General features: G+C 44.8%; 1 long non-coding RNA gene across 1 annotated transcript; it reads right to left on the bottom strand.

The window, feature by feature from the left end:
• Nucleotides 1-379: 379 nt before the first annotated feature.
• Nucleotides 380-1024, bottom strand: LOC118717740. Its single transcript, XR_004987583.2, has 2 exons — nt 802-1024; nt 380-558 (listed from the first exon to the last, which is right to left on the bottom strand). It is a non-coding gene; the product is annotated as an uncharacterized LOC118717740 (long non-coding RNA).
• Nucleotides 1025-25364: the final 24340 nt, after the last annotated feature.

Here is a 25364-nt window from a genome sequence, read left to right as displayed (position 1 = left end):
CTTTCAGCCTCCTCTGCATTCCTAATTTAGCCTATGATTTGTCACCAGATTAATTTTCCTACAGCTGGAGTTTACTGAGTTTTTTTGGCAATGAATCACAATAAGAAATAAATCTTACTTCCCAACCCTGTACATACATACAAAACTTACAAAGCAATACTGTGCTTTTTTTATTATTATTAAAATTATTATCTGTGTACATATACCATTGCCCTCCCCCATACATACCCTCCTTCCCCAGAGTTTTGTGTCCATTGGTTGTACTTATATGCATGTATACAAGTCCTTTGGTTGATCTATTATCTCCCCCAGATCTCCCTACCCTCCTCGATGTAATTTGACAATCTGCTTGTTGGTTCATCAGTTTATAATGTCAATATTGTGCTTTGATATTGTTTTTATTCATGACCATGGAATTGACTTTATAACTCACTAATGGATCATATTCCATAATATGAATATGGATATGAAAACACTGCCCCACATAACTCTCATTATGTCACCATCCTAGTGAAAGCTTCTGGTAGTCCCCATCATTGACTGAGTTTACTACAAGTTCTTTTTTTTTATTTTTTTTAATATAATATATTTTATTGATTTTTTTTACAGAGAGGAAGGGAGAGGTATAGAAAGTTAGAAACTTCAATGAGAGAGGAACATTGATCAGCTGCCTTCTGCACACTCCCTACTGGGTGTGTGCCCTCAACCGAGGTACATGCCCTTGACCGGAATCGAACCCAGGACCCTTGAGTCTGTAGGCTGACGTTCTATCCACTGGGCCAAACCAGCTTCGGCTACTACAAGTTCTTTAACCTAGCACTGAAGGCTTCTTTCTATAGAATGACCCCAATTTTTCTGTCTAACCATTTCAGTACCTATTTCCATTCATGTCATTTAACCTCTCTGGGCCTTAATGACCTAATATATTAAATGGGAAAAAATATTCCCCCAGCCTGAAGGCCAGAGATAGAACTGATGATCCATTTAGTTTCTTCTATAACAACTATGATTCTGGAGTTGTAAATGCCCAATATCCAATAACCACACATCTCTCTTCTCTGGTCTCTAGACACTCCCATATCTATGTCTTTGTTCCCGTTGCCTCCTCTAGCTTCCTCCTTTGAAATCTCATCAAAATCCAGCAAGAGCAAAGGACACAAGAAGAAAAGGTCAGGACATACTCAAGGAATACAAGTAGTCCAGTAAGACTGGAGCCACTAAGCCTGGTATTTTAGACAGTGGTGGAAAGAAAAATGAAACCAAAGAGGTGGGATAAGCTAGTTTATATCAAACGTAAACCCCCAGACTGAGATTTCATCTTAATTTGGAAGTCATTAATATTTTCTGAGTAGGCCAAAACCGGTTTGGCTCAGTGGTAGAGCGTCGGTCTGCAGACTGAAGGGTCCCAGGTTCAATTCCGGTCAAGGGCATATACATTGGTTGAGGGCATATCCCCGGTAGGGGGTGTGCAAGAGGCAGCTGGTCGATGTTTCTTTCTCATCGACGTTTCTAGCTCTCTATCTCTCTCCCTTTCTCTCTGTAAAAAATCAATAAAATATATTTATAAAAAAATTTTTTTTTTCTGAATAGGTGTGACACAAGCAAAGGTTTAAGAAGGCTGATTTGCCTGGAGCTGGGGACATCAGAGGTTATTTCAATAGAAAAATTGAAAATGGATGCAGTTGGTGTTGGGACAGGCCAGACCAGAGATGGGTCCTAGAAATCCAGGCAGGCAACATCAAGGAGGTTTAGCTCCAGCCACTGATAAGCCTCCTGGAGAGCAGAAGGAACACATTGTCGAGATACAGGGGGCAGACTCAAGCAGAGGACCAAGAAGTTGCTGGTTCCTCCCAGTTCTGGCAACACAGCACCGGGCCATAGCCAGGAATTTGGACTCCTGAGCAGGAGGCCACTCCTTGACAGGACTGCTGAGAGCAAAGCTTCTGGCGGAAGAGAAGAGGAACCACCCTTCCCTCAGGTCCTTTATCTGACAGGCTGACTACTAGCCACTTTCGCACGCTGGTCTGACTCACAGCCTGAAGTCTGAGTGCCATCACACTGCCCCCAAGGCCTCTGAGGATCAGACACAAATTCTCTCTTCTCCTGGGCCCGGTGCACTGCTCCTTCAGAGTTAGCCTACATACCTGTGTGTGGGATTGGATTGAAAAGGGGTTATGATCTCTATCACCCCACAGATGTCACTGGCTGTTTGTCTACCTTCACTTGATGTTGGCACCTTACACTGTGTACCTGAAAAAGCCTGAGTACCAATGCTCTCTGGTGGATTATGTTGATGTTATGAATTCATTAACCTGAATGTCTTTCTAGATGAAAGGCTTGAGGTGCAGCCTCGACGACAATGGTGTGTGAACGGCTAAGGGAGAAGTGAGAGTTATGTGTTCTTGAGATTTGTTTCCACTCGTACAGAGGGAAACCAGTACCATTCCTATTTCTCCTCATGTGCTGTCTTCCAAATTTATCATAAACAACACGGTCTCCCACCACCCAAGGTGCTCAGGGGTTAGGTGGAGCCCCTCAAGGCGGAGTGGGGGTTGCAGGGAAGCTCTGTCTAGTGCTGGAGCTGCTGGGATCTGTGTGAGTCCCACCATAGACAGTGCTGGCAGCCCCACCACAGGTGGGAGAGGCTGGCTGTGATCCCTTTGGGGCAGCACGCTGCTGGGGGTGGACAGAAGGCATCTGACTGCCAGGGAAAGGGCATAGAACTGTTTCTCTTGGGAAACTCTCTATAAGCACTTGTTAGTGAGATTCCATGGTTCCTACTAAAAGCTGCCAGCAGGAAAACAGAGAGAAGGCAGATCAATTCCACTTTTGTTTTTTGTTTTTAAAATGTATTTGTATTGATTTCGTAGAAGGAGAGAGAAATAGAAACATCAATGATGAGACTCGTTGATCGACTGCTTCCTGCATGCCCCTCCCCCCCACTGGAGATGGAGCCCAACGCCTGGGCATTCCTGGTGATCAGGAATCACCATGACTGCCTGGTTCATTGGTAGATGCTCAACCACTGAGCAATGCTGGCTGGTCCCCTTTTGGGGCTCCTAGTATATGTTTTTAAATATACAAATGGCTAAAGATTTCAAAATCATAATGTATTTTATTTTTTAAAAATATGTTTTTATTGATTTGAGAGAGAAAAAAAACATTGATCAATCAGTTGCCTCCTTTATGCATCCCACCGGGGACAGAAGCTGAAATCTGGGCATGTACCCTGACTGGGAATGGAACCAGCAACCTTTTGGTGCATAGGACGATGTTCAACCAACTGAGCCACACAAGCCAGGGCTAAAAATCAGAGTGTTTTGTCATGTTTGTGTTTTTAAAATTAAAACTGCATGATGAATATTGTCTTCTTTTCCTACTGCAAATACAACTTGTGTCTGAATTCATAATTTCATTCGCAGAAAACACAGAAGTCCAAATTTGAGGCTCTTTATGAACATGGAACCTGGATCTCTTGCCATTCCCTTGTCCCACCCCGATCTCACCCAGTGCTCCCCTCCAAGGCCCTGATGCACAGAAGACGGGTCTCCCTCTCATTATGGCTTCGACTAATGCCAGACCGCTCACTGCTTTCATTCAACCACAGAGGGATCTCCCTTAGACTTCAAATCGAGCCTGGAGCTTTGTTCTGCCCCAAGGGACTACACCCAAATGCAAGACTCTGTCCATGTCTGAAGCAAGTCTCCTGGGTTGTGAGATCCTTTCCTGCCATCTCCGCCAATAAACCGTGCTTCTTGGCCTGAGTTCTCTCTGTGATTCTCAATAAGCACTAAAAAACTGGAGAATGCCCTATTTCTGAGGGCTTAGGCATGCTCACCTGTAACAACAGGAAAAGGAGGGATTCCCCAGAGAGACTCTTTGGTGTGGGCGTGTAACACCCGCCTCTAAACCACGGAGCCAGCAATAGGAGGTGCCCCGATGTCCAAACACAGAAGCACATGATTTGATTTCCATCGTGATAATACTAAGAACTGCCAGCACCACTTTTAAAGACACAGCCAAAAGGACCTAACCCAAAGCATTCACATATTTATAAGATTTTGGTTTTAGGGAGCAATGGTCAGAGGGACCTATTTCTTTGAAATCTGCTTCTTTTCCAGCTTTGAGGGGACCCACACTGGAGGTCAAAGCCTTGCTGGGTTTTCCTTACTCAGACTTTCCCCCTAAGAATTTCAAGCCAGTTTTTAGAGGATTAAGGAGTTAGCACTCAACCCTCACCATCTTTGTGAAGAACAGGGAGATCTGTCTCTTCTACAAGTAGGGGATCTGAGACCCTGGCACCTGTTCTGCGTCTTGGGTGGTGGGCCTGATCCCTGCCCCAGAGCTCACTGACAGCTGAAAATACAAAGAGATGGTGAGGACCAAGGAGTGACGCAAGTAGAGAGAACTGTCGAGAACTCGGTAACCTGGAGAGTGTTGACGAGGAAAAGGGCTTACTCTTCAGAAAAAGGAGATAAACAGGTGAGAAAGAGCGGAAGGAATAATATAGGATCTAATAATAATATGATATCATTAAAGGAATAAAAATATTTTTTCATATCAACCTCATCTTAATTATAAAGAGGTACAAATATGATGATGTAGTTGCCACGATTGTGGTTTTTGGCAAACAGCTATGTAATTTTGTTTCTTCACAGGCTGTAGCAAAGGGAAACATTTGAAAAATGTTTTTCATCCCAAGGAGGAAAAAAAGACACAAGTAGAAGAATCATCCCCCCCTCCCCCCAAGACCTGATTACACATTTGAAAAAGTAGGATACCCTTAAATATATTTATTTTAGGAAGTTTCTGTCCAGTAGAGAAATGCTAGAAAACAGAGCTAATTACTCTGTGTTTAGCTTGTGTTAGTTTTTGAAAGAAGAGGAAATTATACAGTACCACATCCATCATTGACTACCCAGCATTGGACATCCTAAGTCAAGTGACCTTTAGTGTGTAATTCTAAAGGAAACAACGACTGTTTCCTTCCCTTTCTTTGCCTTTAAGAGTAAAAATTCAGGTATAGATTTTTATATGACTCCTGGTAAATGTGATCGCCACAAGATCTCCATCTCCTGCTAGCAAGAACATTGTTCCTAGTGACTCTTCTTTACGTCTAAGGGGGGGGGGGGGGGGAATGCCATTCAGCATGTATTTATTCAGTGTCTGGTGTTTTACTGGGCATTGGAGATAAAATAGTGACCACTCACCCCACCCTCAAAAAAAAAAAAAAAAGAGCCTTGTGAACAGTATGGAGACTCCTCAAAAAATTAAAAATATAGCTACCATCTGACACAGCAAATCCACCTTTAGGTATTTATAAAAAATAAAACACTAATTCTAAAAGCTGATATACCCCTATGCTGCTTGCATTATTATTTACAATAGATAAGATATGGAAGCAACCAAGGTATCCATTAATAGATAAATAAATAGTGTGAGATATAATGAATTATTATTCAGCATTAAATAAGAATGAAGTCTTGCCATTTGTGACATGGATGGACCTAGAGAGTATTATGCTAAGTGAAATAAGACAGAGAAAGATGAATTACTGTGTGATTTCATTTATATGTGAGATCTAAAATGTATATAAATATGAAAGGGGCCACATGCTACCCTGACAAGCTCAGGAAAGGCCTGCATGGCGGTCTTGCATATTCAGAGACCTAAAGTAACCACAGAGGTCTGAAATTAAACTTTAACTAAAAGCAGTTATGGTGGACAGTTATGTCCTAGGCTGGTATCTTCACTGACAAGGTCAACCTTTACCTTACTTGAGCCAATCTGTCTTTTTGCATCTATGATACGATAACATTTCCTTGAAATGTCTTATAACCTCCCTTTTTCCAGACCCCTTGGGGCACAACCTAGTGTGCCTGCACACCAGGACCCTGCCTCCAAACATCTTGGAAGAGTAGATTTAGATTCTTCACCTTCTTTGCGGCCTCAACACCGTGTAAGCTGGTTCCCAAGGACTGAACACACTCCCTCAATACCGGCAACAAGGATCTCCCCATTACTGAATCCTCAACCTCCCCAAGTGTCTAACACCCTAAGCACCTCCACCTGCTAATCACCTTTCCTTATCGGACAGTGCTTGTTCTCTCTCCTTACACCACGGAGAGAGCGGTGCTCCTGGAGTTCTGTCTTCAACTGTCCGTGTCTCTGTCCATTCTGGGAGGTGGTCTTCACTTTCCAGGCTCCAGTGACACTCTCTGTAATCATAGCTCCAGCCTCATCTCCCCTGAGTTCAGGTCCACATTTCCATCTCAGCCTGTACTCTTGGATGCCCTGTGGTTTCCACTGCCCGGCCCCACTCTCCCCAAAGAACGCATTGTTCCTCTCTCTGTCTTCCCACTGCACGCGCCACACCCCTCGGTGCCAGCAGCTACCACATTGTAGCGTGGTGTGTCTGACTCAGTAGTTGGGGGTTCCTAAGGCAGGGAACGTGTCTTACTTTTATATCCTCCACTTCTAGCATGGGGTAGATCCTAAATATTAAATAATAGTTTATCTTCAAATAAACTATCGCAGTAGCAGGTAAATTTTCTCCCGATCTACCAGTACATCGCCAGGAATCAATTACTCAGCTCTGACTTCTTCTCTCCGCCACCCACCACCAAGGGCTTTTATTAACTTAAATGCCATAACGCTCATTCTCATCTCTAGAAACATGCACTGCACTTCTCCTGACCTAATTCCAACCCCACCGATTCTGTGCTAGATTTAGAACAAAAAACCGAGAAACTCGCTATTTGATTGTAAGACTCTGGACCTTTAGTCCTGATGGGACGATGGGCAGGAGGTCTGCGGGTCAGTGCAGAATATGATTGCAACTAATATCAATAACAAGGGACTTGGAGAGCTTTGACTTACAAGTTGGAAGAGAAAGAATCAGCCCGCTCCCGAAAAACACCTACGGCTGTGCTGCCACGTTTTCTGGGCGTGATTCAGAATGTGCTTTTGTGGGCAACAGACTTCACCGTGTGTCCGAGAACATCCAGGCCTGACAATATACCTCTTAGTTCTCTGTGAGGTTTCTGACTTCAGCTCTGCCTTTGTAGATTCAGAGCATCTGGCCTGCCCTTCAAAAGTGCAAAGAAAAATCTCTCTCTAGGTTCTCCCTCTTTCTGCATAAACCACATCCCCAAACATTTATAGTTGCTAAGTACCAGATGCACTGAAAATACACACAGCGTGTTCCTGATGTGCATATCTGGACGGATCTCTGAGCAGGAAACTGTCAGTTCTGCTCTGCCCCACCCTGCCACCGCGCTGGAGGCAGAGCTGTTTGCTTTGAGAGAACAGGGGGTGTGGGAGATGCTGCTCAATAGCTGGTGGCTCCTCTCTGCTTCTCCTAACCTAGCAGGCAGGTTGGAAAAGACGTACCCTGAGGAGATTTCTGTTCCACTTTTAGTAAAACGCTGGGGGAAATCCATACAAAGTACACCTGTGTGTTTGGGGAGTGGAGAGTATGATTCTAGGGGAGAGAAAATAAGAATTGCTGAGGGAGCGGTAAGCAGAATGATAGTCCTGGAGAATGCAGCGAAGTGGAGGCCAGACTCAGGAGGGTTGTTAGGGGTGAAGACCAGAACATTGTGGATCTGAGCAAGCCTGAGCCACCAGTGGGCAGGCAGCTTAGCAGAGACGGCCCAGCCCAATGCAGTTCCCATTAAAGCCTTCCGGAGACAGGGTGTCTCTAGGGCCCCTGAGCCATGGGTGGCGGTGTAGGATTCGGTGGGGAAATTATGGAACATGAGTCAAACAGCAGTAGCGATGGCAACAACACTGAAAGCCAGTTCTGTCGGGCTCAAGTCTGGAGCAACACACGCAGAGCACCCAGCCTCCCTCCCACAAGTCACATGGCCCTCACTGAGGTCCCTTGAGGGCTGTGTTGGGGCTTCCTGCTGGCAAGTGACCAGTTTCAGCAAGCCCCAGCAGAAAAGGGCAGGGGTGGACGGGGCAAACGTGACATATAAAATCCAAATGCAGAGACTAGGCCCCCTCAAGGGCCTGGAAACCGGGACTGAAATACTTCAGAACTCTCTGTGTGTCTCGTCTTCCTCTCTATGCAGATGCTTTCTCCCCCTTCCCCCACCCCCACTTTTCCCTGCGCAGATTCTTGATTCGTCTCTGCAGACCATCTTTCTCTGCTCCTCATTTTGAGGAGCAGAGTTTCCTGCAGTTCCCAAGTTTCCTGGTACAGACAAGGCCACATATACCACATCTCTCCAGGGCCCAGATCCAAGCTTCCAAGTGAGAGAATCCAAATGGCCAAGAGCTCACTCCTGATTTTAACAACTCCCAGCTGGGGTGCAAGGTCACGAATTGCCAAGGCGGCTGGCAGGAGCCACCCCTGTGAGGATGGCATGGAGGGAGTTCTGAGACAAATAAACAGGAGAAAGGTCCAATCGATGTCTATTCCATCCCTTATCTCTGTTGCCGCTCTCAGTGTTGTTCTTGCTGTCCTCTCTTTCCTGAGATCTTTACATGGTGGCACCCTGCTCAGCTCCTTGGAGAAATGTCCCCTGAGCACACTTATTAATAACAACTTCCCTCCCTCTCCCTTTCCATTCTCTCTCTGTTATGGGCTGAATTGTGCCACTCCAAAATTCATGTGCTGAAGTCCTAACACTCAGTATCACAGAATGTGACTGTATTTGAAGAGAAAGTCTTTAAAGAGGTAATTAAATTAAAATTAGGCCATTAGAGTGGTTCCTAATCCAATAGGACTGGTATTCTCATAGGAAGAGGAAATTTAGATAAAGACATGTACAGAGGGAAGACCACATGAAAATACAGGGAGAAGACAGCCACCCGCAGGCCAATGAGAAAGGCCTCTGGAAGAAACCAACCCTGCCAATCCACTGGTCTCCAACTTCCAGCCTCCAGAACTGGGAGAAAATACATTTCGGTTCTTCAAACCACCTATTCGGTGGTACTTTGTTACAGCAGCGCTAACAAACTAATACCCTCTATTTCTTTCCCTCATTTTATGTTTCCCCAAAGAGACAGTTTGCATAGTGGTCAAGTGCATAATACCCTAGATCTGGGCTCAATCAACAGGACTGGCGGAAGCTATGACGGGTCTGGTGGGTGTGCCAGTTATCTGTGGGCGAAGAGAAGCGGCTGTGGTTGGAATGTGGGTTTGGGTGGTAGCTAAAGCAGAAGGCAGGCCTGCAGTCCAGCTTGAAGGACAGACAAGAAAGGACTGAGGCTGGGCTGGGGAAGGACTTGCTGTCGCATCAGGGAGACCTTCCACTCCCTGGCGCTGCTGCTTCCCCATCCAAGAACTGGGAAGGGTCCCCTCCTAGGCAGGTTATGACCTCCTCTGCACCCCCAGAGGGTATGCAGTATGGCAGAGAATCTTGCAAACCGGCATTTGGCATGTCACTGCCACCGAACCCATTTCATTTGTTGACCAGGTTTTGCTGAACCTGTTCATTTTATGAGTTTTGTGAAATGGTTGAGGCATATGTTAGGACCCCCACTAAACACCTCTGAAATGAAGAGCATATGTGCATATAACAAAGTAGAAACAGCAGACAGGCCCAGTCGTTTTGTTCTGGATTTGGAAATTGCTCTGTCTTCAAAGCATATATTGTGTCCAGTCCTCCGTCTGCCAGCCACGTGTTTCACATGTTTCAAACTCCGAATCCAGTGTTGGCATCAAATAGACCGAATGTCCCAATGCCTGACTCAGCTTCTCACTTGTCACCCGGAAGTGTCGACAGTCTGGGGACACAGAATTGCTAAACTTGCCATCAGTTCCCGGGCGTTCAAATGTAAAAATTGGAAAGATCTGTTTGTTTCCCCATTTCCTGGCCATTGCTGTATTCTGCTGTCTACAAGACTTACCATCAATATACTACTTTTGTTTATACCTCATCAGAGCTTCATCTTTTGTGAGATCTTCTTTCCTTATTTGGCCTTGTTGTGCTCGCTTCCTGGTAGTTTCTCATCGCTGCCTCACAATTCTACTTTCCAACTTAAAAATTGGCTCTCCTGGTGTTATTTTGAAGGAAAAAGTGGGTTCTGAAGTTGTAAGGCTTGTGAGGAAGGGTAATGTTTGTAAGCTATAGAAATGACACACTCCTGTAAGCCAGGACGGACAAGTAGAATAGGGAAACTGAGATGGTTAAAGGGCAATTTGGAGCTGCCTAGTAAATCCCATCTTCCCTAAACCAAGGACACTTAAGAGTAAATGATTTGCATTTTTCCTCCCTAAAATGACTGTACCCAAGGACAAATGGAGTTAAACTTTTATTCTTGACCTAGAATTGGGCTTTCAGTGATTTCATTAGGCCCTGGAATGCCTCAAGATCTTCCTAAAATGGAGACTAGGGACCAATTTCTTAAGAACTATATACTGAGTATCTCGTCTACTTTAATGTTTCTCAAGTTAGGAGGCCTCCTGGCTCAAAGCCCTCCTCTTGAGTTTCTGGTTCATGAGCATCCACTGGGAGACTACATTCATTCTAATCAAGACTTGGAAGGGAAACAAGTTGGAACCCTCCTGGGAAAGACTTCACCTTGTCTAGCTTACCACAGAGACTGATGTTCAGAACGCAGAACGAGTCTGGACCCATCACAATGGATTAATGGCGGACCACCAGCTTCTCCAGTGGAGACACCTCAACTTGGACGGCCATACAAGGACACAGCCCTTGAAGTTAACATTAAAGAAACTGTAAGCTGTCTATTTGCCTTAGGCTATGGCAAATTGCAGGGGCTTACAATGTGGACTAGGGAAATGTGTACAATCCAGATTATGCTTACCCAGTTAAGTTATTGATCATAGATGATTTGAATGACTTGGATATTTCAGCCTTTAAGCCAAAAGATTGGGTAGGACAAGATTTAGGAATAGATGTCACAGGACAAGATCCCCTAGGCGACTGACACCATCATGCAAACAGAAGTAGAATATAAGGGAACAAATGCCTGGATGGAATGGATTGAGTATTCTGCATGAGCCCTAAATAAAAGCAACTACGCTTGCACAGCAAGAAGGCTAGAGGCCTTCCAAGTGATCCCATTCCCATTCGATGGACTTCAGACAGTGATGGGATGGAATGTGTGCTTGCCCTGTATCAGGAGGAAACCTGGGGAAATGCTTCCTTGTAAGACTCTCTCCCTGTTGTTCCCATCCAACAGAGGTAAAGAGCAAAGATCCCCAAAACTGACCCCTGTCCTCCAATGTGAACTGTACTTCCTGCTTCTCAAGGGGAGGAACAGTACTCAGAGTTTATGGGACATTTATCCGGATGCGTAAATGGCCCAGTATCCTCAGAAGCCGATCATGCTGCCCTGTGGATACCCCAGGCTGATGTCTGGTGGTGTTGCAGGGGACCATTACTTGCAGCCTGGCCCAGTAAATGGAGAGGAACTTGTACTCTGATACAACTGGCTATCCCTTTCACGTTGGCATATCGTAAACCTTTTTCAATGGACAGACAGACTCGGAAGAAGATAGAGAGTTCAGGGTGCTCCTTTGATCCCCATATATACGTACACAGATTCCCTCGGGGTTCCAGGAGGGGTGCTAAGGAGTTTAAGGCTAGAAATCAGATTGCCACAGGGTTTGAGTCTGTCCTGTTCTGATAGTTCACTGTAAACAAGAATGTGGCTGGATTAACTATATTTATTAGAACCAGCAAAGGCTTGTTAACTATACTTAAGATGCAGCTAAAGCCCTAGCCGATGCCGAAACCGGTTTGGCTCAATGGATAGAGTGTCGGCTTGGGGACTGAAGGGACCCGGGTTCGATTCCGGTCAAGGGCATGTACCTTGGTTGTGAGCATATCCCCAGTAGGGGGTGTGCAAGAGGCAGCTGATCGATGACTCTCTCTCATCGATGTTTCTAACTATCTCTCTCCCTTCCTCTCTGTACAAAATCAATAAAATATATTAAAAAAAAAAAAAAAAAAAAAAAAGCCCTAGCCGATTTGGCTAAGTGGATAGAGCGTCGGTCTGTGGACTCAACTGTCCCAGGTTTGATTTCAGTCAAGGGCATGTACCTTGGTTGCGGGCACATACCCATTAGGGAGTGTGCAGGAGGCAGCTGATTGATGTTTCTAACTATCTCCCACCCTCTCTGTAAAAAATTTATTATACATATATATATATATATATATATATATATATATATATATATATATATACATTAATATATTTTATTGATTTTTGTACAGAGTGGAAGGGAGAGAGATAGAGAGTTCGAAACATCAATAAGAGAGAGTCATTGATCAGCTGCCTCTTGCACACCCCCTACTGGGGATATGCCCGCAAACAAGGTACATGCCCTTGACCGGAATCGAACCCGGAGCCCTTCAGTCCCCAAGCCAACGCTCTATCCATTGAGCCAAACCGGTCCCGGCTAATAAAATATATTTAAAAATACTTAAAAAAAACACACACACACACACACACACACACACACACACAAAAACACAGTTAAAGGGATAGCTAAACAGCTATATGCCAGCAACAGGATGACATGGGAAGATACCCTGTTTCCCCGAAAATAAGACAGTGTCTTATATTAATTTTTGCTCCCAAAGATGTGCTAAGTCTTATTTTCAAGGGATGTCTTATTTTTTCATGAAGAAGAATACAGTACACATTTATTGTTAAATGAAAATAAAGGAAATTTATTACCTGTATATGGTACGGTAGTACGGTAGTTGTCAACACAAACTAGACAAACTGTGAATCCTACAGTATTAAGAATTTACTCATTTATTCAGTGACAATCATGTCATCCTCTTCTGGAACATCATTATAACAATCCAATTCCTGAATTTCCTAGTGAATTTCTTGTGACTCCATTTCTTTCAGAATCAGTGGACCAAATCTCTCATGTTTGGCCTAGGGGGGCCTTATTTTCGGTGGATGCCTTATATTTCACTCAGAAGGAAATCTATAAGTAGGTCTTATTTTCAGAGGATGTCTTATTTTCGGGGAAATGCGGTAGATAGGCCTTGGATATGATTATGGCAGAAAAGGAGGAGTTTGTGCAATGTTGGGGACCAGTGTTGCACATTCATCCTTGACAACACAGCTCCAGACAAAACCATCACTAAGGCCCAACAGGGATTAACAACTTTAGCTAATGAGTCAGCTGAGAATCCTGGAACTGAGGGTCCTTTATCTAATTTAGCAATGGTTCAGAGAATGGAAGGGAAAGACAGTAGTGGATGTTATATCATCCCATATATAAGAGGTCTTATCCAAAGGTTAATTGAAACTGCATTGACCACACAGCAAAATAATCTTCCCTTAGACACTGCAGAGCATGAAAGTCAACGAATATTAACCAAGTTTGTAAGAAAAATTGTGAGAATAAATAAGTAATCTTTTCAGACAAAGCAGAGAGTTTAGGCAGCCACCATTTTGGCTTGCATGACTTGCAGCTCCCCTGTGGGCTGCCATTTTGAAATTGCAAAGGTCAACCCCTTCCTTTAAATTAGCCAATCATTAAGAGTGTGAGCCTAAGCTCTGTGACCAATCACGAGTGAAGGATAGATCACATGCATCAGAATAAAAGCCCAAGCAGACCACCCACTCAGTGTATTTGCTGCCAGACTCTGTGTTGGTATGTAGCCTTCTGCAGAAGTAAAAATATTTGCCTTGCAAAAGAAAAAAAAAAGGCTCTTGTCTCTCCTCCAATTTTTTCTTTCTCTTTTTAAATCATCCTTGAAAACCCTTTCTTTGCTCTTATTTTCATCTCATACTCGCTCCTGGCTCACTCTAACCCTAGTTCCACTCATCCAGATTGACCTTTGGCATTGCCACCAGTTCCCTCAAACTTCCTCTTCCCAGTCCTTGGGAGATGCCTCTCCTATGGTTCTGGATTTTTATCAGAGTCCCCAAGTCTCTGCATTAGTAGAAATCAGCCATCCTGTTGCTTGAGGGTTAATACTGCCTCTCCTATGGTTCTGGATTTTTATCAGAGTCCCCAAGTCTCTGCATTAGTAGAAATCAGCCATCCTGTTGCTTGAGGGCTAATACTGCACTGGTCCCTTATTTTATTTTTTAAGTTTTTATTTTTAAAAAAATATCTCTCTCCCTTTTCCTTCCTCTCTGAAATAAAAAAATATGTACGTGATATATATATATATATATATGTATATAAACGTACATATAGAACATATACATCATATATATCACATACATATATAATATATAAACATATAAATTACATACATATTATATATATTACATACATGTATTATATATATATATATATACACTATTACATACATATTTTTTAATTTCAGAGAGGAAGGAAATGGGAGAGAGAGATAGAAACATCAGTGATAAGAGAGAATCATTGATTGGCTGCCTCTTGCACACACCACACTGGGGACTAAGCCTACACCTGGTATGTGCCCTGACCAAGAATCATACTTTGACTCATAGGTCAATGCTCAATCACTAAGCTACATCAGCTGGTCCTGATCCCTTATCTTAAATAACACAGAAGTCCATACATAAAAATTACTTGACAATATTTTTATCATTTTTATTAGATTGCTTTTTATACTTACCTTGGAAGAGTTTATATAGTCTTCGGGTTGGGTACTAATGAGCCATTTATTGCATGGGCACAAATTTAAATTCCCATGCATACCCTGATCACAGCAAAATTCTGTTAGCTTTAAGGGGCATGAAGCTGGCACCCAAGGATACCTGGGGATGTGCCAGGAAGTGTGGAACATCCAGTGAAGGAAGTGAAACCAAAAATGTGTCTGATCGAATTATGTGCAAGGTGTGTGTGAGCCCAGGCATAAGTGAATTAGAGCATGAGCTCTCCCTATCTCTGAAATCACCAAAGATTACCAGAGAGACAGATAAGGGGGTGACTCACCCATCATTTTTGCAACAGCCCATTGGCTATCCCTTTTTCTTACTTACCAGCAGCTAATCCACTAAGAGCAGTAGAGCCACGCCTGTCTATTGGGCCTCCTGACTCAGAATCTTAAGATTTACATTTTCTTAAGAGACAAAGGCCATGCCTGCGGGTGACTCCTTTGCAAAACCCTAGGTTAGTCATTTATTGCAGATGATCCATTCGTGTAAACTGGTTGCCAGGTTCCCTCTTCAGAGGAGAGGTCATGTCTTCGTGATTCATTCCCAGCACACAGTGTGCCAGCCCAGAGGGAACAACGAGGCAAGAGCAGTAACAGCCACGAAGGAGGAAGCCAAGACGACGTCTCAATCCCAGGAATGGGTCCTTCATTCCACATTTCCCCTACGCTGAAAACTGGGAGAAATAATTTGTCTTTTCACCATTTATTAGTTATTTGGTTATTTTAGGAAGTACAGGAACTACTGAGGAACCAGATAATATACCTGGTTTTCTCCCTGGTTCACATAAGCCAGTCCCTGCAAGCATTCTTTGCTCAGAGTTTTTCCAGCTGAGTTATAAAAGTCAGGACTCTGGATCACTTTCCCTAACAGTAAAAATGAGATGATAATACCTGTCTATTTCTTCCAAGGAAAAGAGAGTATACATAATTTGAATTTCCTGTGCAAAATGTATTAAAGAGGTGGCTGATAATTGCTTCATAATGAAGTTGCTTTGAGACTAGGTTTATTTATCCAAAGTAAGTGGTCAGTCTAGAATCAGCTTCCTGGGGAATAGACATTCATTTTTTTTTTCATTGTATTTCACAAACATAGTAATCCATTCATTGAAGTTTTCATTCTTATATGTTTTATCATTTTTAAGGGGCATTAAATAGCTAACTAGCCCAGCCAGCGTGGCTCAGTGGTTGAGTGTTGACCTATGAACTAGAAGGTCACGATTCCATTCCTGGTGAGGGCATATGTTCAGGTTGCGGGCTCGATTCTCAGTACGAGGCATGCAGGAGGCAACTGATCAATGATTCTCTCTCATCATTGATGTTTCTTTTTTTTATTTTTATTTTTATTTATTTTTATTTTTTTTAATTGATTTTTTTTGCCCCCCTCACTCCCTCCCACACATCCCCTCCCTCCCTCATCATTGATGTTTCAATCACTCTCTTCTTCTCCTTTCCTTTCTGAAATCAATAAAACTTTTTTTTTAAAAGTTAACTGAAGGGAAAAACTTTTAAAACGATAATAGCAAATAGCTAAAGGATTTTCCTCCAGTCTCTACACTATATGAATTTAATCATTTAGCAAATATTGAATGCCTACCATGTACCATTTAGCAAATATTGAATGACTACCATGTACCACTTGGATTTATCAGTCAATAAAACAACAAAGACACATGGGCATGTGCGGGGGGCGGGGCGCGGGGGAAAAGGGTGCGGGGGAGGTTGGGGAGAAGTCAATGGGGGAAAAGGAGACATGTACTACTATTTGTAATACTTTCAACAAAAAGAAATAAATAAACAAATAAACAAATAAATAAATCAGCAAAGAACTCTACGGTCGGGGTGCGGGGGGTGGGGGTGAAAGAAAGGCAGGGGAACCAACAATAAATGGTAGACATAAGAAATAAGTAAAGTCTATAGCATGCTGAAAATTAATACTATGAAAAAATTAGAAAAAATAGAACAGTGTAAAGGAGAACCAGCAGCATGAGGAACTGGGGAAGGTTGGAGCTGCAATTTTTTAAAAATATATACTTTATTAATTTTTTACAGAGATGAAGGGAGAGGGATAGAGAGCCAGAAATATAGATAATAGAGAAACATCGACCAGCTGCTTCCTGCACACTCCCTACTGGGGATGTGCGCGCAACCAATGTACATGCCCTTGACCGGAATTGAACCTGGGACCTTTTAGTCCTCTGGCTGATGCTCTATCGACTGAGTCAAACCAGTTTTGGCGTGGAGCTCCAATTTTTTTTTTTAAATCTTTAATTTATTTTTATTTTTAAAATTTATTTATTGATTTTAGAGAGAGAGAAAGGGGAAGGGAGAGAAACATCAATTTGTTGTTCTTCTTATTTAGGCATTCATTGGTTGCTTCTTTTATGTGCCCTGACCAGAGATGGAACCTGCAACCTTGGCATAGCAGGATGATGCTCTAACCAACTGAGCTACCCAGCCAGGGCCTGGAGTGCAATTGTAAACACAGGGGTAACATCACGATAGTGACTTTACACTCATGGAGAATGTCACAGTTGAGCCAAGACTTGAAGGAGATGAGGGGGTTAGTATAATAAATAATGAGAGAAGAGAGTTCCAGATACAGGCAACAGCCTGTGCCAGGATGTGAGTGTAGAGTGAATCTGGTGTGTAAGGAAGACCAGCTAGGGGGACTTTGTGGCCTAGGTGAGAGGGAGGGTCATAGCAGGGAAGGTCCAAATGCAAATATTTGCTTCCTTCTGGCTTCTTATAGCTTTGTGTATCACGCACTCGTTGTTCTCTGACATCAGCGGGTCCCAAATCGCCAACAGGATAAGGCTACTTGGGTCACTTTCTGTAACTTCTAAGTTCATAGAAACACTGCAGCCCATTGGCCTCATATATTTTAAAAACATTAATATATCCATGCCTCGGCTCTTGTGAATAATGCTGCAATGAGCATGTGCAGATATCTCTTCACGATAGTGATTTTATTTCCCTTTAATATAAACCCAGAAGCAGGAGTGCTTGATCATATGGCCGTTCTATTTTTAACTTTTTGAGGCACCTCCATATTGTTTTCCATAATGGCTGTACCAATTTACATTCCTACCCACTGCGCTTAGGGTTTCCTTTTCTCCACACCTTCGCCAAGATTGGTCTTGTCTTGTCTTTTTGGTGATAGCCATTCCAACAGGTGTGAGGTGATTTACATTTCCCTGGTGATTACTGATGTTGAGCACCTTTTTGTATACCTGTTGGCAATTTGTCTATTTAGGTCCTTTGCCCATTAAAAAAATTGGATTGTTATTATTATTATTATTTTTACAATTGTATTATATGGGTGTCATGTACATTTGGAGGACTAAGCTCTTACAACTATATGGTTTGCAAATATTTGTTCCTCTTCTGCAGTCTCCTTTGCTATTGTGGGAAAGGAACAAAATTACTCAAGGTTCTTCTGCCTGATCTAATCATCAAATAGACATGAGACAGATTAGCAAGAGGAAATAACCAAGTTCAATACACACAAAGGTGTGAGAACCACACAGCCATGGGAGAGTCAGAGGTCCCACATGTAGGAGCAGGTCAGAGGCAGAAAGGGAGATGGAGGTACATGAGGTCCTGAGCTAGGAATGAGGTAACACACCTTGGGGGCTTCAAAGGGTCATTCAAGGGTGATGAGAAGAGCAGATGCTTAGTTAATAAAAGTTTGCCTTCCATCTAGGTCAGTTGAAAAGGTTACCACTGATCATTTCTGTGGGCAAAGCCCCTAATTCAAATTCTTCTAAGCAGTTAAAGAGGGTGTAGAGGGTGGTTGTTTCTCCTGACCCTGAAGCTAAAGTTGACTTTAGCTCAAAACAGTGTGCTTACTACAGAGGCATAGCTTGGGGTGACTCATTCTGGACCCCCACACTGTGCAGCTGTTTAGTTTGATGTAGTTCTAATTATTTATTTTTGTCTGTGTTGCTTGCGCTTTGGTGTTATCCAAGCAAATCATTGCCAAGATCAATGTCGGGGAGCTTTCTCCCTGTTTTCTTACAGGAATTTCTTTTAACGTTTTTATTGATTTTTAGAGAGAGAGAGAGAGGAATGGACAGAGAGACATCGGCAGCTATCCACACATTCACTGGTTGTTTCCTGTATGTGCCCCACCAGGGGTTGAACCCACAACCTTGGTATATGGGGACCACGCACCAACCAACTGAGCTATCCTGCCAGGACTCTCCTAGGAATGTTATATTTTCAGGTCTTACATTCAAGTCTTAATTCATTTCAGATAATAAAGTTAATTATCTGAACTTAAAAAAAAAAAAATTGCCCTGACCGGTTTGGCTCAGTGGAGAGAGCGTCAGCCTGCAGACTCAAGGGTCCCAGGTTGGATTCTGGCCAAGGGCATGTATGTATCTTGGGTGCAGGCACATCCCCAGGGGTGGGTGTGCAGGAGGCAGCTGATTGATGTTTCTCTCTCATCGATGTTTCTAACTCTCTATCCCTCCCCCTTCCTCTCTGTAGAAAATCAATAAAATATATTTTAAAAAATTAATCTTGGACATCCTTAACCATTTCAGTCAGCTGTTACCCAGTTAAAGGAAACCAAATACTAAATGCAATCTCTCTCCCAAGCATCAATATTCTTTGTAACAGCCTTTCCTAGAGGAGTAGCTATGCCCCGTTCACCCTTTACTAAAGGGACTTTGTATTTAACTGTTCCCTCCCTCCTCAGGACTCTCTCCACCTTTGGTGAAAAAAGATAGTCAGATTTTCTAGGAAGTGATTCACTATCTCATTTGTTCATTCATGAAGCGGGTATTTCCGGAGGAGAACCTACTATGCACCCAACAGTGATGGAGCAAAGAGCAAAAGCAAATGAGCTCTCCGTGTCACAGTTCAGAAAGCCAAGAGCATGGGAGCAACTCACCAGGGATCTCAGAACACTGGGCAGCCCCCCTCCCTCGCCCCTCCACACACACACACACACACACACACACACACACACACTCACTGGGGATCTCAGAACACTGGACAGCCCCCCGCCCCTCCACACACACACACACACACACACACACACACACACACACACACACTCACTCACTGGGGATCTCAGAACACTGGGCACCCCCCTCCCCCGCCCCTCCACACACACACACACACACACACACACACACACTCACTGGGGATCTCAGAACACTGAACAGCCCCCCTCCCCCGCCCCTCCACACACACACACACACACACACACACACACACACACACTCACCGGGGATCTCAGAACACTGGGCAGCCCACCTCCCCGCCCCTCCACACACACACACACACACACACACACACACACACACACACAGATGACTGTGCATTTCTTGGGACGGCTTGGATTCCGAGAGAAGGGTTACATCAAGTCTGTGCAGAAGGCATGAGATAGCTTTAGGCACAAAAATAAGTAAACATCGTTAAAACAATCTAGCAAAGCAAAAAAATAAGTAAACACCATTAAAACAAGCAGGCTGGCACTCTGTGTGCTTCGTAGACTCTCCCTCCCCCTCTTCTCCCTCTTCCTCCCCCCCCCCCCACCAGTCTTAGGTGAGGGAGGTGAACGAGACCACCCTCCAGGCCCGTGGGGGGGGGGGGCGCTGGGGAGGGGGCCGCTCTCCAGGGTCCCGCCCGCCGCCTCCCGGGCCGGACGGTGTCCTTTGCACCCGGCGGGGCCCGGGCTCGCCCAGCCGGTTCCGCAGGGAGAGGCCGGTGGGCAGGGGCGGCGGCCCCGCCCTGGGAGAGGCGGGCCGGGCCGGGCGTATTTGAGGCGCGGAGCTGCCTGCCGCCCGGTCCTGGACGACCCAGCGAGCGAGTGTGAGGAGCAAGGTGAGTGGCGCGAGCGTCCAGGGCGTGGGCGTCCGCTGCTGGGGACCTGACCTGCTGGGTTCGGGCAGGGGCGAGGGCACCGGGCCCCTGTGCAGGGCTCGGGGGCCGGGGATGCCTAGGGAGGGGCTGGGCTTCCCGGGTCCCTGGGCGGCGGAGAAGGCTGGAGAGCCCCGAGCGGAGCGGTGGGCGCGGGTCCCTCGTCTTTGACCCCTCGAGACCCCCCGAGAAGCGGATCAGGCGGAGTTAGCAGCGTCTCCCTGAGACTCACACGCACCTCCAGGGTGTGGTGGGGACGGGTGTGTCCGGGCTGGGAGGCTGAGCACGTCCCGCCCTCCCGCTGGGGCGGCGGCTGCTGGGCGCTGCAGCTCGGCGCTGGGAGCCAGGTCCTCAGCCCGGAGCAGCACAGGACGTGCCGCCCAGGGTCTCCGGGGCGGCACCAGGCACCCGCGGCTGGGCCGCCCCGGCACCTGATCCTGCTGGGAGCTGTCTACCCAGCCCAGCAGCGTCAGGGCTACAGCTGCCCTCTGGATGCTGATCCCACAGGAAAAGGTGCTGCTGCACGCCCTGAAGGGACAGGTGACCGGCTGGGCAACGACCGAAAACCCTAAGCTTTTGCAAATCCCTGATCTGACTGGCTCATCTGAGCAGTAAAGGATCGCAGATCTGTGCTGAGGATGTGTTTGGTGCGGCAAAGTGTTGGTCGGAGTGTGCAGCGCTCTAGTTGAAGTGGCGTGTGTGTGTGTGTGTGTGTGTGTGTGTTTGTAAAACACGTTTGAGGATTTATTCTGAATTATCAGGTATGCAAATAAAAACACTGCAATGCATCAACTCTGAGGATTAGGAACTCAACACCAGGGAATCAGGGACACATAGGTTGAGGCTGGGACAGGTTTCAGGCTAGCCCTTAAAGCTAGAGATTCCTGTTCCAGATGCTGAGGAATGTTTGTCCAGTGACTCCTGGGAGTTGGGTTGCTGAACACTGAGGACAGCTGGTTCTCCGTGACCCAGTCTGCTTCTGGTATCCTGGGAGAGAAATAGGGGGCAGGCTCCATTCATTCTGGCAATAGGCGTGGCAATAACTAAGTGACAACGTGGCCACAGAGCGTGAGGAAAAGAGATTTCACCAACTTCCAACATTCTGACTCACTTGTCTCCAGTTTAGAATGTCCCTCTTTCATACCAGGGAAGTCTGTTTCCATAAAAGTTAACATTTAATAATAAAAATGTATTTTTCCACAGTGGTCATGGTGGAAAAGACATGACTTTGGATCCTTAGAGTTCCTCATTTCTGCGATGGTTGTGCCTCACGCTTGATCTTTGGGAGGTTGGAGCGCTTCCTAAATTCGTAATGTGGGGGGGGGGGGGGTTTACACTTAGAATCAGCACATTTGGTGACAGTCCTTGGACGTTCCTGAGACTCGTGGTAACTGGCCTGAAAGATGGCCTCTCCTGGGGAACACAGGCTCCTGCTGGGACAGCGTCTGGTGCCTCCCCGGGTTCTGCTCGTTCAATCCTGAGTGGTAAGCCTGCCAGACAGTGCTTGCTGCAGGCTTACAATTTGCTGCTAAGTATCATGTGTTCAGCCTTGACCGATGATCAGCTTTTCCATGGGGAGCGAAAATCAGTAACGGAGCCGAAACCAGTTTGGCTCAGTGGATAGAGTGTCGGCCTGTGGACTGAAAGGTCCTAGGTTCGATTCCGGTCAAGGACATGTACCTTGGTTGCAGGCATATCCTCAGTGGGTGGTGTGCAAGAGGCAGCTGATCGATGACTCTCTCTCATCGATGTTTTTAACTCTCTATCCCTCTCTCTTCCTCTCTGTAAAAAATCAATAAAATATATTTAAAAGAAAAAAAAAAAAGAAAATCAGTAACGGAGAGGCACAAAGTAACATTACCTTGCTGGATGCTGAGGAAGTATGATGAGCAAGAAATCCCAGTGAAGGACCAGTTTCCTTTATTCCAGCTCATTCTCACTGACTTTGGCTCTGGAGAGTGGACTTTCCTCAAGTCCTGCTCCGCGTTTCAGCAAGATCAGGAAGTCGACGCCCTGCCTGTGCTCGTAGGAGAGAAGTGTGGGCCGTGGGGTTCTGAGGAAACACACTCATGACCAGCTTCCCTTAGGGCTTGTGTAAAAGTCAGGGCCCTTTGTGAGCAGAAATTGCAGAAGAGCTCCTGGGAGCCGGAGCTACTGGCTTAATTGCTAGGTGAGCCTGGAATACCATAGTAGTGTGGACACTGCTCTTTATTAGAGAGAAAAGCTACAGTTAACAGTCAACCTGCGGGCTCATGTTTAAGTTCCTTATTCCAAACCAAACTGCAGCACTTCCTGCAGGATTTTCCAAGGGTGAAGACCCCAGCAGTAATTCCCACCACCCCCCCCTTTTTTTTTTGCTTTCTCTTTAATAGAGTCTCTTTTCTGACTCTTCAGAATCTCTGGTTTTGGAAATGCCAGAATGGCATTCACATATTATAGATTCAATTGCATGGGGAGAGTTTTCTTACATTTGATTGTCTCTCTAGATATAAACTACTCATCTAAGAAAAAGAAATACATTTTCCAGGCAAGTAAGGAAGGTATTTATCTAAATAGATGTTGTTCTTTATTGTTGTATTTATTTATTTAAGTTCTAAGGTGGCTGACCTTGATTTCAAAAGGACATTGGTTGCCCTGGCTCAGTGGATAGAGCATCAGCCCACAAACTGAATGGTAGCAGGTTCAATTCCCATGAAGAGCACACACTTCAGTTGTAGGCTGGATTCCCGGGCCCATTGGTGCAGGAGGCAAACAATTAATGTGTCTCTTTCCCTCTCTCTCTCTCTCTCTCTCTCTCTCTCTCTCTCTCTCTCTCTCTCTCTCTCTTTCACTCAAAATCAACAGAAAAAAATATTTTCAGGTGAGGATTGACAACAAAAAAGGATCATTGGTTATAATCCTTTAAAAAAAAAAAAGAGAGATCTGATGGTTATGAATTGACAAAATCAAAACAGGACACACCCAATTTTTGGAAGAGTACGCGCTGTTGGTTTAAATGTGTTTATAATCAGCCCAGCGACTGTTCACAATGGGATTCTGTGTTCAATATCATTGCACACTGAATGAGTCACCCAGCTAGGTTCCTGACAAAAATAATGATCTCCTTTCAAGTTTGTTTACAACCTCAGCAAGATATGTAGTTCTGAACGAATAAGCTACATCATTTCTAAATGAAGTAGTTCACACTTTCAGATTTCAAAGTGTGAGGTTTGATATTAGTATAAAATGAGCCTGAATTAGGGGTCAAATTGCTGACCCTGGTCCTTGGCCTCCCAATGACAGAATGACTTTGGGCCACCATGTCAGCCCTCTGAGCCTCAGTCACCTCACCTCTAAAAGTGGGAATATTTACTTTTCCCTGTCAATTTCGTAAGATTATTACCAGACTCAGAATAGCTAAGGTATGTGAAAGTGCTTTGTAAACTGCAAAGCGCCACACGAACGCAGGCTGCAGTTATGCTGATGGGCTCACCGAATGTGTCACCGCACAACGCACGCTGCCATCCGAGGCATGTGGGAAACGCAGGACGTGCAGGGGAATCGACTTTGTTCCTCAGATCGTTCTGGTCACGTTGGAAAAGGAACTGAATGCGCTTGAGCAGAGACTTTATAAAAAATAAATGTTAAATTTTGGAAATGTCATTTTTATGTGAATTTCAGGTTGCCTTTAATAAACACATCTTCGTTTGATTTGGAGTTACGATAATAAGCCACTTTATCAGGCCAACGGCACAGATTTGACTAGTTCTAATCATCGAAACTACCCTTGTTTCTTACGGACCTGTGTGTGCACATATATGTAGGGAATCACGTGAGAATCAATCTAGACCAATAGTTCTCAACTAGACAGAGTCTGCCTCTTCCCCACTTCCCCCAGTGACGTGTGGCAATGCCTGAAGACATCTCTATGTCACAATGGGTGGGGAGGTTGGGGGCGCTGCTGACTGTGCATTAAAGCCAGGCAGGGATGCTGCTAAACATCCTACAATGCACAACTCCCCCCCAAAAAAACAAAACAAAACAACAACCAAAAAAACACAAAGCATCCGACCTGAAATGTCAGTGGTGCCAAGGTTAGGAATTAGCCCCTACACAAGGGCGATATTTAAAAGAAGTAAAGATACTTGTCAAGTTATTGCTGGGTCTTTGGTATGTTGCCCAGGAGTGGACGTTTATGCAGTAAAAGGAACTAAGCTCTCTGTCCACCTTGAAGTTTGAGATTGTTTTCTACCAGTGTCCAAAGTGATCCTAGGAGAGGCTTTATTTTCTTGGCTTAAGTAATGTCCTTTCTTTTCCTTTTCTGTAACAGCTCTTCTCTCAAGCTCCCCGGGGAGTAGCAGCAGCTTCCTAGGCAGTGGCAGCCTTTTGGGGAAGGAAGCACAGGCAGAAGACCACCCGCCTTTCGCTTTCAAAGGTAGATTCCTATAGGAAACACAGTGAGTGGAAGCCCTGGGAGAGTCACGGGATCTCTCAGTCAGGGGTTTCCCCGCCTTGGAAGATGGACACAGTGCTTCCAAATACGTTTGAGAATGCCCAGGTTATAAAAGAGGTGTGCAAGAATCAAATACCGTGTGTGTTTATTCTCCACGCCCGTGCAGAGCAGGCACACATGGAGTCCTAGAGGAGCTGTGTCTGAGTTTTTACCAAAACACCTAATATTTTACGTTTTTAGGACCTATCGAATAGTCACCATTTGTTGGATCCCCTGTCATTTTTTAAAATAATTGAGCCCGGCTGGCGTGGCTTAGTGGTTGAGTGTCAACCTATGAACCAGGAGGTCAGAGTCCACGCCTGGGATGCAGATTTAATCCCCAGGATTTTCTCTCATCATTGATGCTTCTATCTCTTCCTCTCCCTTCCTCTCTGAAATCAATTATATATAGATATAGATATAGA

Source organism: Pipistrellus kuhlii, unplaced genomic scaffold, assembly GCF_014108245.1.
Source record: "Pipistrellus kuhlii isolate mPipKuh1 unplaced genomic scaffold, mPipKuh1.p scaffold_m20_p_1, whole genome shotgun sequence".
NCBI lineage: Eukaryota > Metazoa > Chordata > Mammalia > Chiroptera > Vespertilionidae > Pipistrellus > Pipistrellus kuhlii.
Note: the sequence above shows the minus strand (reverse complement) of the source record. Positions and strands in the feature narration are given on the sequence as shown.